This window comes from Mus caroli, unplaced genomic scaffold, assembly GCF_978045245.1.
Source record: "Mus caroli unplaced genomic scaffold, Mus_caroli_1 scaffold_11, whole genome shotgun sequence".
NCBI lineage: Eukaryota > Metazoa > Chordata > Mammalia > Rodentia > Muridae > Mus > Mus caroli.
The window spans coordinates 16,276,623-16,296,870 of NW_028227266.1; the positions used below are offsets into that span (position 1 = coordinate 16,276,623).

Genomic DNA, 20,248 nt, shown 5'->3' on the forward strand with positions numbered 1-20,248 from the left:
CAACAGCTTTGGAAATCAATTTGGTGCTTACTCAGAAAATTGGGAACATTTCTACTTCAAGAAAAAACTATAGCTATAACACTCCTGGGCATATACCCAATAGATGCACCACTAAACCCAAGAATAATTCCTCAACTCTGTTTTTTGATAGTAGCTAGAAACTGGAAAAAACTTAGATATCCAAAAAATGGGGAACATCTACACAATGGAATACTACTCAGATTTGAAAAATAAAAACATCATGGCATTTGTAGTCAAATGGAAGGGACTTGAGAATATCATGCTTAATAAAGTAATACAGACTCAGATAGATACACATAATATGTACACACTTATAATTGGACAATAGACATAAAGTAACATAACCATGATATAATGCAGATCCCCAAAGCAACTTGGTAATAAGGATTTCCCAAAGGAACCTGTGTGAGACTCACTCAAAAGGGAAAAATATAGTAATCAGATGGGGATGGAGAGAGGTAACTGAGTGGGAGAGGAAGTGATGTGGGGAATGGTTATCATGATCAGGTATGGAAGGACATGGCATGAGAAGACTGAGACTAATGGAAATCAGTAAAGGGTATCTCTGAGAATAACTGGAGACCTGGGATAGGAAGTGACCATAACTATGACTACAACTCTCAGGGTAAGTGTAGACTTAAGTAGCTATCTTCTATAGCCACATACATGAATAAACAGGGAACAATGATTGACGGAATGACCAACCAATGACTGGCCCAACTTGAAGGTAAGTTGAATGTAGCTTGAACACATGTAAGATTGCCAATTCCTAAGGTATTAGTGATACTGTGCTATGCTGGCAGACAGGAGCCCCTAGAATGACTGTCTCCTGAGAGGTTCCAGCAGTTGATGGAAACAGATGTAGAGTCCCACAAGAAAACAGTAAGTAGTGCTTGGGGGATAGTGTCGAAGAGTTGAGGGTAGATTTAGACAAGTTGGAGGGGTTAAGGAAACCAAAAGAATTCATATAGAGTCAACTAATCTGGGTCTTTGGGGATCTCACAGAGACCTAACCACTAACAAAAGAGCACGCAGAACCTGGACCTAGGATCCTTAAAGTTTTATAGCAAGTATCAATCTTAGTCTTCATGTGGGGTCCTTAAAAATCAGAGTGAAGGCTATCTCTGACTTCATTGTCTACCATAGGATCTCTTCTCCCAAATGTGCCTTAGTAAGAGTCATTCCACTTAAGTCTACTGCAACTGGATGTTCCAAGGTCAGGTGGTACTGAAGGGGAGCCTCCCTTCTCCTCACAGAAAGGGATGGGATGATTGAGGGTATGATTAAGATATAAATTTTTATATATATATATGTGTGTGTGTGTGGGTGGGTGTGTGGTGTGTGGTGTGTGTGTGTGTGTCTACGTGTGCGTCTGTTTGTGTGTGTGTATATATATATATATATATATATATATATATATATATATATTTGCCATTATTTTATATATATATAATGGCAAAAATGTTAAATATTATATATAGGAGTAAGAGATTGCTTAGGGATTAGTTTTAAGGGCCAGAGCATTGTAAGGAATTCATGTCTATTACTGGAAGACTATTCAGAAGTCTATATCATGGGAAGTCATAAGCCTTGGAGAAATTAATTCTACTACCTAACTAAAATTTCAGTACAAGTGTGTATTCATCACATATCCAATTTTCAGCTATAATAAGAGAAGCTTCTATTTCTAGTGAATTTCAGTGAATTCAGAAACTTTTGTCTACACAAAACACTCTCAAATAAGTGAACAGTTTTTAGTTTTAGAGATGACATTTTGATAACAATCTTAAAGGATTTGGAAACATTGAGGAAGATGAAACAGAAAGAATATAGGAGACAGAAGATAGTGACCATAAGGGCTCCAAAATATCATCCTCTAGCTCTTATATAAAACACAAAAATGGACTTTCTCTAAGTATAGTTGATTGCAGTCTATCTGCAGAAAACTGGACCTGTCCAGAGCTCGATATTGATAGAGGAAGGACTAAGGAAGCTTTATCCCTTACTGCTTGGCTTTTTCATATGGGAAAATATAAGGAAAGTGGGAATTAATCCTTTAAATTATATGCTCATTGCTTTCCTTATCAATTTCCAATGGATAAATCACATCTGATTGACACAAAGTTGCATATGATTAAAATTAATGTGTCACATAATGAAACAAAAAAATCCTGAGTCTAGGATAGAAATAAGTGGGATAAAAAAGTATGGGATGTCAGGAGCCAAAATAAATTATATATATATATATAAATATATATATACACACATATATATGTGTGTGTGTATTTATATATGCATATATATTTGCATATATATATATATTTGCCTAAACATTAACTGAATAAGCAAGAGAAGGAAAATATCAATCAAAACATAGATTGGAATTTTCTACATAAAATGTAAAAGATTAATGCAAAAAAAGCTTTAAAAATATTCTTCTGTATATGTGCCCAGGAGAGGTATTGCGGGATCACATGCTCCACTATGTTCATAGCAGCCTTATTTATAATAGCCAGAAGCTGGACAGAACCTGGATACCCCTCAACAGAGGAATGGATACAGAAAATGTGGTACATTTACACAATGGAGTACTACTCAGCTATTATAAAGAATGAATTTATGAATTTCCTAGGCAAATGGATAGACCTGGAGGGCCTTATTCTGAGTAAGGTAACCCAATCACAAAAGAAGTTACACAAGATGTACTCACTGATAAGTGGATATTAGCCCAGAAACTTAGAATAACCAAGATATAAGATACAATTTGCTAAACACATGAAACTCAAGAAGAACGAAGATTTTGCCCCTTCTTAGAATTGGGAACAAAATACCCATGGAAGGAGTTACAGAGACAAAGTTTGGAGCTGAGACGAAAGGATGGACCATCTAAAGACTGCAACATCTGGGAATCCATCCCATAATCAGCTTCCAAATGCTGACACCATTGCATACACTAGCAAGATTTTGCTGAAAGGACCCAGATATAGCTGTCTCTTGTGAGACTATGCCACCGCTGGGGCCTAACAAACACAGAAGTGGATGCTCACAGTCAGCTATTGGATGGATCACAGGGCCCCCAATGGAGAAGCTAGAGAAAGTAACCAAGGACCTAAAGGGATCTACAACCCTATAGGTGGAACAACAATATGAACTAACCAGTACCCCCTGGAGCTTATGTCTCTAGCTGCATATGTATCAGAAGATGGCCTAGTCAGCCATCAATGGAAAGAGAAGTTCATTGGTCATGCAAACTTTATATGCCTCAGTACAGGGGAATGCCAGGGCCAAGAAGTGGGAGTGGGTGGGTGGGGGAGTATGTGGAGGATTTTTGGGATAGCATTGGAAATGTAAATGAAATAAGTAAATTAAAAAATATATTCTTCATGAACTGATCAGAAATAATAAAATAATATTCTTATCCTCATGGTCATCAAATCATGCACAATGAATTCCACATTTCTATATTCTCAGTCATTAAGTCTTGTTCTCTTGGGATTAGAATTACAGTAAAATAGATGGTCTAGTGGGAAGCATTGGAAATTACATACCTATGATTCCCATGCTTGACCATCAAACTCAGCTGGTGATGAACTCCTTAATGTTCTTTGTATGTTAAGATGAAACATCATTCAACTTAAGATTTGCGTTCAACCAAAGATGATCATGGTTTTCCAGGAGCCTGCTGAATCCTAAGGCAGCCAATCTTGTGCAACATCCAGCTGAGTTCCTGAGGATCATTACCCCCACCCCATCAGTGGGGTTTAAAATAATAAAACAGGCAGTTGTCCGCAGTCAAGAACTGCATCAGGGGAGAGGAATAGGGTTTAAAATAATAAAATAAAATAGAGGAAAATGGATTTTGAAACTATCCCAGAGACAGAGAGAAATCGGGGGACTCCCTGTGTTATTCTCTCTGGCCCCTACAGCAGAAGTTCTCCGCCCTCTTTGTGTTGTCTAATGTCTGGTGCACCAATTCATTCACGTATCAGTTCTTGTGTGTTTTGTTTTGTTGTCTAAATGACTGAATGTTCTGTGTTTCATGTTGGAAAATAAAAATGGCTAAGACTTTATCTGCTGGTTCAGCAAAGTCAAAGAGTGGCCCACACTTTAGCCAAGAATCAAGCACAGCAGGAGAGCCCCTGCTGAAAAACTGTTTTTAAAGAAAAGGAGCCTGCAGCCTCTTAGTTCTAAGGCAAAAAAGCTGATAGATAGCTTTTCTAGAAAATTATCTGCAATTGTGATTATTGTGTTTAGCAAATGATGAAGTGCTTTTTTATCTTACAATTATAGCTAGAAAAGATAAAATTTTTTGATTTGTCTAAATATATAAGATTCCTCTAGCCACTTAATTTGGTTTTTTACTGGTCTTAAAGGTGTAATATGCTCTGTGTGTCTTCATCATAGAATATTAGCTTATAAGTTATTGGGTGTGATTAAAAGGGTGTAACATTGGTAGCAAGATAGCTTTAAATTGGTAACTCAGGTTTGAAGTCTTTCAAACACATGGCATAAAGCAGGCCAAAAAACTAGTCCTCTAAGGATACTTCTAGTTGAGATAATTAATATTTAATGTGATTCTTATCCTAAAAGGTAGACTTAAAGATATGATTTAAAACAATGTCTCTTTAATGAAGCATTACAATTTTCACTGTCATGCATTAACAGGTATAAATTAGCAGCTAAACTTCGTAACATGAAAGTGATGTTTCTAATATTGATTTTAAAGATGTTAAATTGTTTTGAAATTAGGTTTGCTTTCCCAAAGTTGTAGATATTATCCTAACGTTGCAAAAGAAACTTTAAAAATTATGATTAAAATTGCCAATGTTCCATTGACTGCAGCTTGCAGTTTGATTGCAAATTTAAGATCTTTAGTTCACCTATATATTGGAATTAGAATAATTACAAGAGTAATCATTTTATGAGAGTGCTAACACAGCTCTCTGTGGCCATACAGCCATACAAATCTCAGAGCAGCCTCAAAGAAGCTTGTGTGACTTTCTTTTGTCTTGCAAACAGTGCATAAGGAAGTTCTTGAAACTTGCCTCTCCCTGCCTTCAGGGGAATTTTCTTTTAGCTAAAAGAACATTGTTGCAGATCTATCCAGATGTTGTTCTCAATAAAGTTCAAATTCAAAATTTATAAAAGGTCAATCAGACTGTAGAACTTATAAAGGCATTACAATCTGGCTTGCCTACTTCATGTAAAATTATTATAGATTTAAAAGTTTGTTTTTTCCTTTGCATCCTGATAATTGTAAAGGGTTTAATTCTAGTGAACTGGTAATCACTTGAAAATTTTGCCTCTAGGTATGGCTAATATAGCTTTATGTTATGTAAGCAAAATTTTTATTGTCTCTGCTTCTATACAAGAAGCTAAGAGTTTGAATCTTTCAGTGTATATTGTTTCCTGAGTGGAAAGTATTTTATTAGCTAATGCTTCTCAAGGGAAGTTTACTTCAAATCTTTGCTCTCACACAATGAGCTTTAAAGTTCTGGGGAGTAGTTGTTGCTCCAGAAAAGATTCAAAAGCAATATCTTTTTAATACTTAGGGTTTTAGTTATACTAGAAAATTGTCATACAGAAATCTAAGAGAAATTGAATTGCTTCAAAATTTTATTTTCAAAAGCTTCCAGGAAATGTTAATTGGCTAAGACAACACCTTAAAGTCTTAAAATGACTGAAACCTTTGTCTTGAGAGACACAAATTAACTAGTAAAAACCAAAAGGCTTTCCAGAAAATAAAGGAAGCTTTTATAATTGTATTCAATTATAATCAATGGTAAATAAATATTAGCTGCTTATTTTAGTTATGGTTATTAAATGTGCCCACAGCAATTCTTTGGCAATAGAAAACATTAATGTAAAATCATCTTTCTTCAATCCTGGCTGACCTTTAGCCTATGCGAAAGGCTGATTAGCCAGTTGCTGGCTGCTGCAAGGCAGGGCCTTGGGGTACAGGGCATGGGGCGGGGGCAGCGATGGTGCTGCTTTCCCTGAGCAGTGAGTGATGGCAGGGGAGGGTGCCAAGAAGCCGGCACCTTTGTAGCTGACTCAGCGCCGGTAGCTCGTGCCATGGCCCCAATGGGCATCTGCATGTCCCTGCTGGGGGTGGCCGTATTTTTCCTGATGGAGCACGGGTGCTCTGCTGCTTCTGCTTGGGCTTCCTGGCTAACTGCTTCAGCCTCTTTGGCCTGGGCAGCGGGCCAGTGGCAGGGGAGGCCGAGGTGACATTCACCTCAAAGCAAAGTTTTAACATCCTATTAAGGCTGCTGTGGTGCTAATAAAGAATTGTAAGATAAATTCGTATATTTTAGAAAAACTATAACAAAAAAAATTGTGTCTTAAAAGCCTGACAAAGTGTCTGTTCCTTGTTCTAAACAGCAATTAAATTGGTTATTGCAGAATATTGATATTTGGCCTATTGCATACCATCATTTTAAATAAAATTGATAATCACTACCCTAAAGATAAGTTAAAAATTGTTTTTATGCTTGCTTTTGTACCTTCTATAAATTCATGTATGCATGCATCCCATTTACTGGGTTTAAAAACAGCCCTTCTATGGGAGAAAAGGATGTGAATTGGATCACATGCTTATTCTTTTGAGTTTCCTCCTGCTTCAGCACAGATAATTAAATTGTGTGCTGTAGATGGTATTTTAAAATGTTGAATAATCAAGCTTTAATTTGTGTATTTATCAATATATATCTCAGAGCTTACAATTGCTTAAAATTGTTCATCCCTCAGATAATATAAATTCTCAAATTTGCAATTGTTTATGCATATACAACTCATAAGAAAAAATGCTATTCTTTCTAGAAGAATTGTTTTTGGACATTTAAAAATTTGTTCTAGATTGCCTGGATAAGACCTCTTAAGGCACTGCCATGCTTGATTTATATCTTAGGCAGACAACAGGCCTTACATAAGAATAATTGGCCATATAATCTCATTCTTTATATAATCAAAACAGTAATGGCTTAAGATAATATTTTGGTATTTTTAGAGAATATGCATGTCAAATTGTAAAAAAAAAAAATGTTCTTAGTGTTCTCAGTTCCTACGTGTTTCCACATAATGATGTTAATTCTTGAGGACTTATACTTAATCAATTGCTGCAAATGGATCCTCTTACTTCTGATTAATAAATAAATTATGCACATGTGACTATTAATACCTTTTCAAGGATTTCTTTTTGTTTCTCTACATACTAGAGAGGCCTCTAGAAATGTAATCAATCATTGTTTACAAGTCTTTAATGGTATGGGATTGCCTAAACTATTAAGACCGATAATGGGCCATCCTATACTAGCAACAATTTTAATTCATTTTGTAAGGAATTTGGTATCAAACATAAAACTGGAATTCCTTATAACCCCATGGGACAAGGAATTGTTGAACGTGCTCATCACACTCTGAAAAAATGGCTTTTAAAAACAAAATGGGGGCAGTTATACCCCCCAAGGTCACCAAAAGCAGATCTTTCTTTTGTCTTGATCGTTTTAAATTTTTTGCAAACTGATGTTAAAGGTCAGTCTGCAGCGGATTGTTACTGGCATCCAGTTACTTCCAGTTCTTATGCCATGGTTAAATGGAGGGAGGGACCCATTAACCAATGCAGGGAATGGTCCAGACCCCGTTTTAATCTGGGGAAGAGGTTCTGTCTGTGTTTTTTCACAAAAAGAAGACGGAGTGTGATGGCTGCCTGAAAGACTAGTTCGTCAAGTGGACACAGATCCTGAATCTTCTAGTAAGTATGATTCTAACCTTATTGATGGCTAAAAATCCTTTTTAGCCAAAAAAGTTAATTTGGAGCACAGCCTCAACTTTCAGAGAATTTTCAGCTTTTCTGCTAATTCTCAGTCACCTCCCCCACACTGGGAGGTCAGAGGCTGAGCTTGATTGTTCCTAATTTGCAACTGAATAAAGTACCTGGATTTCCCCAAAGAAGCTTTTATCCTGTTGCTTTTCAATTATCTCGACTTTGTTTTTCAAGCAGGTCAATCTCTCCTTACAGCCTAATTTCAGCAAGCGTACAGCCTCACCTCCAGCAAGTGCAGGTGGCAGAAACTCATCAATATGAAGAAGCATATTAATTATATATTGTAGCTTTGGTCTGATTTGGGAATAAGGTGTGCTATGAGGACCAGTCATCCAATGACGGGCAACCAGATTTTGGAGCCATATCAATCTAAGACAGAGGAACATGCTCATAGGCCATGGTTTGTTAATAATGCACCACAAAGCCATGTTTGTGTAAAATAAACACAAACAAGCTGCATGTATGCTCCTTGACAGATAAGAATGGCTCGGCAAAATCTGTGATTTCCTAAACCAGGAGCAGCCACCAGCCACCATAATTCCCAGGCAGGACTATGGAGCATAAATAAAATTTATGTCTCGGTCCAGCTATTTTTATTATATATTCAGGGGTGTAATTGTAGCCTCCCCCAGCCTGGAGCAGGCTGATGCAGACCTTGACTCTACTGAGGTGGGGCCACCTGTGGTGCAGCTTTCTGACTGACTTGGCTGGTTTCTTTTGAAGTGTCAACTGCCCTGAAATTCTGCTACCTGTAGAGAGGCTGAACCTGTCTTCCTGAGACATTCCTGTATAAGCAACAGCCTGGTTACCAAGTGCTGACAGGGTGGCTCCAAGCACCAAGAATGGACTGGAAGGGGGAATGAGCCTTCCCCCTTAGAAGCACAGTCTCTTAGTAAACTCACGGGCCTTGATCAGAGAAAAAATTTATCTTGGCCTCATCATTCTTTTCTCCCAGTCTAGTCTTTTTCAGCCCCAGCCTGCCTTCCAGAAATACCCGGTTCATGTAGGCAGCAGGCTGGCCTCCTACTATAAAGTAGCAAATACATTTTCATGGTACCTTAGAGAGTACTTTGAAACTAAAAGCAGGGGCTTACAATTCTATCCTTAGAGGAAGTAAGAGTGTGCAACTTAATTTATGAGAAATAAGAGCTTTTACGTCACTTGTCAATTGTTGGTTAATGGGTTTAACATATATATTTATACTGCAATGCACATATGTCTCATTCTGCTTATAAAATACTATGGACAGGAACAGTGCCATTTTCTTATGACCAGATACTGGCCATTCCTTGACCACAATGTGTTTCTCAAATCATTCACATATTTCCTTAAGCTGCTATGGTAGTAGTGTCCAGAGATTTGGTGAAAATGTTAATTTGCTAAGTTTCTCTTTAAAATAATGGCTAAAATTGATGATTTAACAATAATCAAATATTTTTTGTGGTTATGGAGTTAGCAGAAAAATCAAATATCCTCATATTTCTTCTTTCCTGAGGTTTAGTGATGCTATCCTTCCTCGTGATTTAATGTGATTGCTATTCTGTGAATACATGTGTCTGTATGCACACATTTGTTTTTATATATTTCACCCATTTTTTGAACAGGAGCCCAAGTCATATTGAACCAGGTACCATAATTCGCACATATAGGTATAATTTAATTTTGGAGAAACATCTCCAAATTTAATTATTTTCTGAGGTGTTAGAGGTTAAAAGAAATTTGGAGTATATTTAACCCTTGACTGTCAGTCCATCTTTAGTTACCTTTGTATATTCTAATATGCATCAGAAGACAGGTAGGTTGTTCTGTCAATTACACATTCTTTAAGAACTGGAGAGGAAGGCAGATATATACAAACCAGAATCTTCCTAGTCATTATCAAATATCTGAAACAGAAAAATCTCAGACAGTATGAATAAAAGCAGCATGTTAGTTATATGTACTAATACTAAGCAGCTTGATAGCCATGAAAAATGTGTATCTTGCTTTTAATTAAACATTTAAACACCAGAAAATGAGCTTCACTTACTGATTAAAAATAGGATGTAAGCCTAACTTGTAAGGCTGGGGAAAATCATGTATTTTAAGTAAAAACTTCATGATGTTTGGTAGAGATGAATGCATCCTGGATACTAACAAAGATAAACCATTGCTGCCTTCTTTGAAAATTAGTCCAAAATGGTCTTTAAATTATTTGGATATAGCAATACCTTTCATAGATCTCTTTCAGCTACTCTAAGTACACAGCTATCTATAAAAGGTTGATATGATTGTGAACTGAGCATCATTTCAAACTGGTTTCCAGTGGGAGGAGAATAGCCAGGTTGCAGGTTTAGTGGAAATTTCTGAATATTTATAAAATTAACACAATACTCTAAAATATATTTATGATGTGCCTCATTAACACAATAGCTATTTTCCTATTTAATATGTGAAAAAATAATAATTACTCTCCTTTCTTACATCTAGCTTTCTAAGTCTGTCTCTAAAAAGAAACTACAAATTGTTTAAGAAGAACTCATTATTTCATTATTTATATTATTTTGATATTTTTCAAAATTTATATTATTTTGATATTTATATTATGTTTATATTTTCATATCTAATGATATGTTCTATATTTTATTAAAATAGCAATATTTTTAAGATAATGAGAGTTACCAACATGGTCTCTCTTCCTGTAAAATTGATTTCTAAAGCAGATTTCTTTATTTTTCAGTGAGAACACTTATGGGGTGAAAGATTGTGGGCAGAATTCACTAATTTTAACTCAAATGTACCTAAAATGTTGTTCTGCATTTCTTTAAAGTATGTTAGGAGGAAATTTTAGAGTACATAAAGTGAAGGAAAGCTTAATACTACATTTGAAATTAAATACTAAAATGTGAAAATATTGTTTTATGTCTGTGACAATTTAGAAGGGGTAATTACATATTTTCTGGAGACATAGGTGTATAATGTTTATAGACTGAAGTTGAACAGAAAAGAGTAGAGATCAGACTTTTCCTCTGCTTGTTGTATACATTGGTTCTATGACATCAGCTCATAAGTGTTTCAAAAGCATGAACCACTTCAACTGTAATCCAGGAGGATAAGAAGAGATGACTCTGATTCAAGCCAAAATATTTGGCCATTGCTATTGATTTTTAGATTGAGAATTTCATTATAGTCTCCCATTTTCCTTGAAGTTGAGGATGCTTTTAAAGGTAAAAGGAGGTGCTTTATTACTCAATGAAGTCTCATCACTTGTTGGATGTTTGCAAATATCTTTGTATTTATAGATTGAATAGATATTAGAAACAAATGAACAGGAGAAGAAGAGGCAGGCGATAATAAAAGTCTGAAGAATTTTGCAGTTCCTCTTATAACTAAGAAAGATTTTATTTTATAATGCACCATTTCTCAGGCCTTAGAAGGAAAAATCCTCAATGAGCATGGGTTTTGTTTGTTTGTTTGTTTGTTTGTTTGTTTCTTTTTTTAATTTTCATTTTTTTTGCATGTGCCTGTGTCTGTATGCAACTGCCACATGTAAGATAATATTTTTGGAGGACAGAAGAAATCATAAGTTCTGGAGCTGTTCACATGAAGTTGTGAGATTCCAGACAATAGTGTGGAGAAACAAACCTATGTTAGAGGAGAAAGTGCTTTTGACCCACAAGCCTTCTTACCAAGCTTCAGTGGGATTATTTAAAGAAGGATTATTTCTCATGATCTTTGACATTATTAAAAGTAAGTCAAAATTATTACAATTCTGTTTATATCTATCCTATATTAATGTGATATTGCTATTCATCACAAAACATTAATATCATATTGTTATTGTACATATTCTCAGTATTCAAGCATATTCATAGAATCTGCAAACCAAACAAGTATTTCAGAATTCTTTCTCTAGGGACTAACATATGTCTCCAAACTGTAACCCCTGTTCTTCAACTTGTTCCTGTACCTTATCACCATCATTGGAAACCTACTCATTATACTGGCTATAAGCAAGGACTCCCACCTCCACACCCCTATGTACTTCTTTCTCTGCAATCTATCTTTCACTGATATAAGCACAAGCGCAATGATAGTCACAAAGTTGCTGTTGAACATCCAAGTACATGACCAGAGTATCACTTACACAGCCTTCCTGTCTCAGATATGTTTTATGTTGACATTATGTGGTGGCTTATGACTGCTATGTGGCCATTTGTGAACCTCTAAGATATACAATCATTATGAACCCCTTCTTATGCATTCTCCTAGTATTACTTTCCCTGATTATCAGCACTATAAATTCACTACTCCATACTTCTCTGGTGTTGCAACTGTCCTTCTGCACAGGACAGAAAGTCCCCAACTTCTTCTGTGAACTTGGTCAAATCACCAACCTTGCCTGCTCTGATACAATTATCAATATCATTTTTATTTATACTGCAAACATTGTATTTTCAGTTATCCCACTATATGGGATTATTTTTTCTTATATTCAAATCGTGTCCTCTATTCTGAAGATCCCATCAGTTGGTGGAAGGCATAAAGCATTTTCCATGTGTGGGTCACATCTTTCAGTAGTATCTTTATTTTATGGCACTGGTTTAGGTGTATATATGAATGCTTCAGTTTCTAACTCTTTCATTAGCAATGTAATAACATCCATGATGTACAGTGTAGTCCCTCAAATGCGAAATCCTTTTATCTACAGTTTGAGGAGCAGAGAAATCAAAGGATATTTGAGGCAGCTCATCATTGGGATCATTTATTTTCCATAGTTTTTTGTTCTAATTTACTGAGGCATTATCAATGGACATACTTCCAATTCAAGGAAAATAAATAGACCTCTCTTAATGGCAGACATATGTAGCTATTGGGTATAAAAAAAACCTTCAAGTAGATAGAATATTTAGAGTCAGTTTCATTTCATATTTTGGACAAGATAAAATATGTCCGAGAAAAATGTCTATTTTGGTTCAGATTAATCAATATTATAATCCATTAAAGAATTACTAAGTTGCTACAGTTGTCTTTGTGAAGCCTGCTAGCTTCTTGTTTACATGGTTTCATTACTTTTAAAATGCAAAATCTGTACATGTCTTCTCAAAAATAATATTCTGGACATTTATAGAGTGAACATCAATCCTTTATATATGCCTATAGACATTTTCCAACAGTTTACTTCCATTAACACAGATAAAGCAAGTCTCAATTTTGCTTATATATTTGCTGTTCTTCTAATATTTCCCCAACTCACCTTTTTTGTCATTTAGTAACTATTACTTACATTTTAAAATAGATTTATATCATGGGCAATACATCTAAAATGACCTAGTCTTTAAATTTTTATTGAAATGTGGGTAAAATTTTTGTTCTATGGTAATTAAACTTGTTAGAAGGCATCCTTTCAAGTTTTTATGTTTAGGTAATAGATATCTGTACATTTATTCATTCATTGAAGCTGTATTACATAATGAGGTCTACCATAACTGTCAAATAAAAAGTTCTGTGCAGAGGATTGAAATTATAGAATAATACATCTTCAATACTGTTATTTAATGGATTTTTGAGTTATATGTAAGAACCAAAATAATATAACTCCAAAAATAATAGATTTGAGAAAAGTTTCTGGACAAGAGCTTACCTCATAGCATATGGATAAGCAAAAACAGAGCTGATCTTGTAGACCACATAAAATAAATGTTTCTACACAAAAAGAAATGTCTCACACATAATAGAAAAAATAGCAAATACATAGATCAACATGTACAGAAAGCATATGACAATATGTTTATATATCTAGAATATATAAGTATGACAAAAAACAGAATAATAGAATCTGAAATAGGCTATTTTAAGATGTTCTAAATATATTAGTGGGTATCAGAGTCAGTGAAGTCTTCGTTGGGTAACCTTGAGTATCCAAGTTAGATCTCTCATACTCTGTCTTTCTTTCTTTGTTTCTTTCTTCCTTTCTTTATTTTTTTACACTCCAAATTTAATTCCCTCCTCCTGGTCCACCCTCTGACTGTTCCACATCCCATACCTCCTCCACACACTCTGTCTCCATGAGGATGTCCTCACCCAACCAGACCTCTAAACTCCCTGGGGCCTCCAGTCTCTTAAGGGTTGGGTACATCTTCTTGAAGCTCACTGGCAGCCATTCTAGTTCATTGTTAAACGAACTAGAAAGATTTGGTAAGAAACAATGTCTAAAAATTAATGTGGATAATGCTTGAGAAAGATATATAATGTCAATATGTGTCTTCTATATGCACATGCACAGGCAAGCATGGGAAATGAGCTACAATATGAATATACATATACAGATAAGAAAATGGACTAAGCTTCTGAGAAGACATTTCTCCAAAGACTACAGCACATAAATATAGTATGCAAGAAAATATGAAAAAAATATTTAATATCACTAACTAGAAAACTCTGCCACATAGTAAGATGTCACATTGGGATATTTCTGTAGCTCGAGATATCCCAGAGACCAGGAGAGTTCACCGTGTGAGACACTAAGCTACAAAGACCATGGACACAGAAGTGAAAAATATTACCACTTACTAAATAAAGTACATAAAGAAACCATATCATCACACTACAACTATTTATGGTTAAAAAAAATAGGCCAAGTGTTGCTTCAGAAAGAGATGTATAGTTTTGCAATGTTTGTGAGAATGTAGTACCATGTAGTTTTTATTAATCAAAATATATAAATATCATAGGAACACACTAATATCAGTAGCAATTATATATTTCAAGAAAAAATGTAGGAAAGTAATTGTGTCCCTTCTTACCACAATACTGGACATGATAGACACTCATTCTATGGAATAAATCCTAGTAGTCATGAACACAGGAAAGGATAAAGTAGAGTAAACATACAGAATGACTGTTACACTGCCATGAAAGCCATAGAGTATTGCCATTGATGTGATCTAATTCGTGATATGAATAGACCTTGGGAACATTGCTAATTAAGTGGCTACATAAAGAATATAATGTCAATGATAGAGTGACCTCACTGTTGGTATAATCTAGCAAAATTGATCACACAGAAGTAAATAACAGACTACAATTACCAAAGACTTGAGGAAACACAGTAGAAGAGGTGAAAATAGTCAATGTATAGTTAGTGTCTTTTTTGAAATTGCTTATTAGTTATGATGCTTGAAAATGCATCATTGTGTATATAATAGATAGAAATTCCTTGTATGGAAAATGAGTAGTGGAAAAATGTCTCAAAGTTCTTATCATAAAATATGATAAAAATTTAAGGACTTATTACATTAATTATTTTGATGTATATATATTGCATTTCTCAGACATAGTTAAGTGTGTCAAGTAGAGATGCAGATGGAGTATGCCTCTAAAAGCCTCCATACATTACAATGCTAAATAATGGAAAGTTTCTGCCTATTTTAAGGCAAGTTGCTGTAAGGTTTTAGGCCCATGTCTGCTCAGCCACTGGGCACAGCTGCTTGAGGAGGCAGAACGCAGGAAGTTTGATTGCCCCCAAGGCAGGTGCTGGGCTATAGGGAAGTGCCAAAACTCTGCTCCAGGGGTGGAAAAGCCTCAGTGGTTCAGGGTGTTCCTGAGTCTGTGAGAAGACAATGGTCATGGAGTTCACAGATGATCTTGTGGGAGTAGTAGAAGAGCAGAGTATGAAGTTGCAGGGGGGAGGGCACAGTTTGGTAGAGTCTAGTGGTAGGGAGGGGAGCTCTAGCTGATCTCATGTGGACTGGAGTGATTGTCCTTGCCTTGGAGACAGCAGGTTGGTAGCACTTGTGGCTGAGAGCCCAGAGAGGCCTTCTATGGGGTATTTATTAGGCTGAGGCTCTGTAGTCGAAGGCCTTCTTCATGGCTCTCCAGGGTGGATTTTGATGAAAAGTGACAGTCCATGGTTCTTAACATTTTATTGTCATGGCAGAAAATAGATGAGTAAAACCATATCCCCTTTGTCAGAGTGGTCCTGAGATTATTTAATCTTATTAACCTTATTACTGGGAGGAATGTCTGGGAAGGAAAGCTTATTAGCTAAGCCCTCTGGGCCTCTAGGTACCTCATTAGCATAGGGAATTCCATTTTACCACACATGAACATAGGACATGTTTCTTTTATGTGAGAGTCATGGCAATGTTTCAAGTCTGGCAGGGAGCTGGAAGTCAACTAAGCCTCAGGGGTGTGCCCAACATGTCTCCATGTCTTTATCTGCTCTACCTTACCAAACTTCCTGGTATTATTGTCTATCCCACAACTTGCTAGGGAGATGTCTTGTGCTCTTTGCTATATGAGAAGAGGCAAAATGAACTGGGTGGCCTCAAGCTATGCCACCAAAAATATTAAATGTATAGGCCCTTGGTGACTTGGCTTATAGTCCCCTACCTTGATGATGACATGGTTCAGCCTCACAAGAGTATAGGGGAGAAGCTGGATACGTTTTTAATAAACAGGTGGATCTTTATTCTCTCTCTCTCTCTCTCTCTCTCTCTCTCTCTCTCTGCTTATAAGATCGTTTATTGTAGGAGGTCCAGGTTAGAGATAGGAATTTAGTTTTGGGGCTCACTGGCCTGATGCAGGTAAAACAGTATTCTAGGAAAGAGAGCTAAAGTGCCCTCTTGAGTTTGGACAATCTAGGAAATGTCCCTTGACAACAAAGACACTGACAGTAAACTACAACAAATAAAAATGCAGAATTGTGTAGGTCAACTCCAGTGGATCCATATTCCAAGCAACTCCTTCATCTAAGACTCAGAGATCATTACAGAATGATGATAAGAGCTAGAAGGTCTGTGAAATTCCTGAAAGATTATGTGTCCTAGTAAATTCAGAGCAATACCCATAAAATCTCATGAAAACAATAGCCCAAATATAAGCATATTTGGAAAACAATAATAAACATTTTCTAAATGAATGGGATAAAGACCAGGAAACCTGGTGTCTATAATGCTGAGAGTCTGAGAAATAATCTTTTTCAGAAAGCAAACAAAGAAAAATAAAACATGTAACTTTATACATACAATAACAACTGGTAATCCTTGAAACATGCATATAATTTGCATCTCACACAGTGTTTGTGTGTGTGTGTGTGTAACAATGGTTTATGAAAAAGCAGTCTGCATATATTATAATGCACTAGAGATACCAGAAATACATAACCATTCCATTAAGAGAACAAATAAATGCTCTTCCCCTGGATTAGTTTAATCAAGAATGAGTCCAGATTTTAATTCTCTACTTCATGTTCATTGTACCTTTTATTTTCTTCCTGTCTGTTGCATGATTCAGAATCTCTGCCTACCGGAAATCTGTCACTTTTGTCTTTTTGTCCCTGTGTTTCTGTGTGTCTTGTCCCTGTGTTTGTAGTTCTGTTTCTCTATGTGTGGGTGGTGTTTGTTATGTCTCTTTGCTAATGCTGTATATTTCTAACAAAACAATTTACTCTGTATTTATTGAACAGTATAGAAAGCATCTTATAAGTATAGAATTATTTTCAACTTATATATTTGCTTCATTCAGGAAATGACATACATGTGTTACTTTGGGTCAGGGTCATGGAAGGGTAAATAACTTGTACCCTTGTTGTAAGCATTTCTACCACATGGGAAATTCAAACTAAGTTTATTTTTTGTTCTCTTAAGGATATCTTAAACAAACAGCATGAGTTCACAGTAGAGTAGAAGTTTTAAATCTTAAGTAATGTCAAGGTGTATATTTAACTCTAAGGATGAGAATCAACAAAAGTTCTAGTCTCTTATGAATCAAGAGATATTCTCAGAATATTCTATTGCAATAGGAATCTATGAATTTAAAGTACATAAAGGAGAATTATATAAGAGTATTTGGAGGGAATAAAAGATGGGGGAAGTGATGCTATTATATAATAACCTTAAAATATAGGAATAATCATTTTTACAATACCCCATGCTGAAAAATTTTTAAGACAGAATTTTTTCACTAAGATAGAACTTCATATAAAAATACACCTGACAAATTTATAGATCACATTGTTTTTAAAATTAAATACTAATTATTTGTAGAATCTGACCTGATAAAAGGGATAGTAAAAATGTTGATTTATTAATTCACAACACTGGGAAATTTTGAGATACAAAGTTACTCATTAGTTATTGAGGGCCTATGAGGGGTGTAGATTGATTATAATGCTTTAGTTATCATCCTAGATCATAGATATATACAGACAAAATAAATGATGATGTCTATTAGACTTGTGGATACATATTCAACAAATTCTGTTATATTTCTCAAATAAAAGTAAATAAAGGATTTCTACGCATAGTATTTCTTATATATTCTAGAAGTAATATTCTTAGAGAAGCTTGAAAGATGGCTAATTAGTTAAAATTGTGTATTCCTCTTGCAGAGTGCCAAAGTTTGTCTTGCAAGACCCATTTCACAAAGCTTATACCTGCTTGTATTTCTAGTTCTAGGATAAGCAATGCATTTTACTGGCCTATATGGACATTCTACTCACAGATACACATCCACAAATAGACACATACACATAACTAAAATTAAAACAAATTATGTAAAAGTATAAATTTCCTCTAAAACTATTTTAGGAGGTTGGGATATGACTCATTCTTTGTGTCCCTTACAGCTTTTAGCACAGGACTTTGCACATAGTTTTATAAATGCAGGCAAGTTGGTTAACTGGAAAACTTCTCATGAAAATGGACAAGTAAGATTCATTTGTTGGAAAATGGTTATTACATGAGCTTAAATGCCACAAGGAAACCATGACTTTCTGCCTCTGTTCTTAGTTATTCACATCAAATACTGACATTATAAGATGCATTATAGCTTTCTAGCAACAGATCTATTTTAATGAACTGAACTCGAAAGAGTCTTGCAGATGGCCTTCTGTTGATTTTAAGACAAAAGGACTTTTAGAAAGTAAACTCCTACATGCCAAAATGACTTATCAGGGAATTGTCTTAAGGAACCGTTACCTAAGCAATTGTCAGCCATTGCAAGAATTCCAGTTTTGCCAGGAATGTCTTGTGACTTAGGTAAGGCTAGAGCTGAGAAATTCCCAAATAAAAATCCCCACAAATTCAAATTACTATCAATAATACTCGGTTATGCTTGCAGACAGGAGCTGAGTATAACTGTCTCCTGAGAGGCTTCATTCAGCAGCAGATGGAGAAAAATGAAATTACTCACAGTCAAAGATCAGGTGGTACTTCGGGAGTTTTGTAGAGGACTGTGGAATCGAATTGAGTGAACTGGAGAGGTCAATGTCACCATAATAATACCTATAGAGTCAAATGACCTGAACTAGTAGGGGCTCATAGGGACTGAACAACCAGCCAAAGAGCACATAGGGGCTGGACCTAGATCTCTGACTTTGTCCCTTTGCTATTGGATCCTCTTCATCTAACTGGACTGCCTAGTTGGGCCTCAATGTGAGAGAATTCCTTTAAGTGTATTGAATTTCCCAGAGTGGGGTGGTACATAGGGCAACTTATATTTCTCTGAAAAAAAATGAGAGGGGCAAATGGGAGGAGGGATTTGTGTAGATCAGGAAGAAGGCTATGAGAGGCAATCAGGATATAACATGCATAAGTAAAGAAATTAATAAACTTTTCTTTTTTAAATGTCAGATAAAAAGTCACTGAGTATTTACAAAAGAGTACTTCAAGCTCAAAGTGACCACCACTCTGAAGTAAATGCCACATAAAATTGTCCTTATAAAATTTTGCTACAACTATTTCCAAAATATATAATCCAAATACTCTGTAACTGCCAATGTTTTGTTATCTAAATAATTGAGTGAAATTAGGATGATGTTAAATAGAAGGGCTTGTTGGGAATCACAAGGAGCCCAGTGGAGTCTGGACTCATCACTACCCAACCCTGCACCCCTGAATTCCACTCCCTTTCCAGCCTGTGCCTTCTGCTGGGGCAGATCACCAGTTTGTCTGCTCCTTTGAAGACAGTACAGTCTGAACATCTCCCAGGAGCTCTTCTACATGGAGTGCAACTGGGCAACTGAACCAACAGTCTGAAAGCCTCCCTGGACTTCTGCTGCATACAAGGCAAAAGACCCCACAGTTTGAAGTCCTCTCAGAAGAACAGCTACACACAGGGCAGTAGCTTGACTGCCCCTCTGAAGACACAACAGTCTGATGCCCTTCCATAAAAGCTACTGTAGCCAGGGCAATAGCTCACAGGCATCCATACCCTTCTGAAGACCCCATAGTCTGAAGGTCTCACAGAAGGTCTGCTATAACCAGGACCACAGATCTACCAGGAGACCTGAAGTAACCCAGGGACACAAGAGGCAGGTATCAGACAGAGACACCCAGACCAGCTAACACCAGGGATAACCAGATGGAGAAGTACAACAGAAGCCAATATACTTTGGCATCATCAGAACCTGAATTTTCC

At 36.0% G+C, this 20,248-nt stretch overlaps 1 pseudogene; it reads left to right on the plus strand.

Moving 5' to 3' along the window:
- Window positions 1-628: 628 nt before the first annotated feature.
- LOC110301452 (olfactory receptor 7G2-like) lies at window positions 629-12,603 on the plus strand (annotated as a pseudogene).
- The last annotated feature ends 7,645 nt before the right edge of the window (window positions 12,604-20,248 follow it).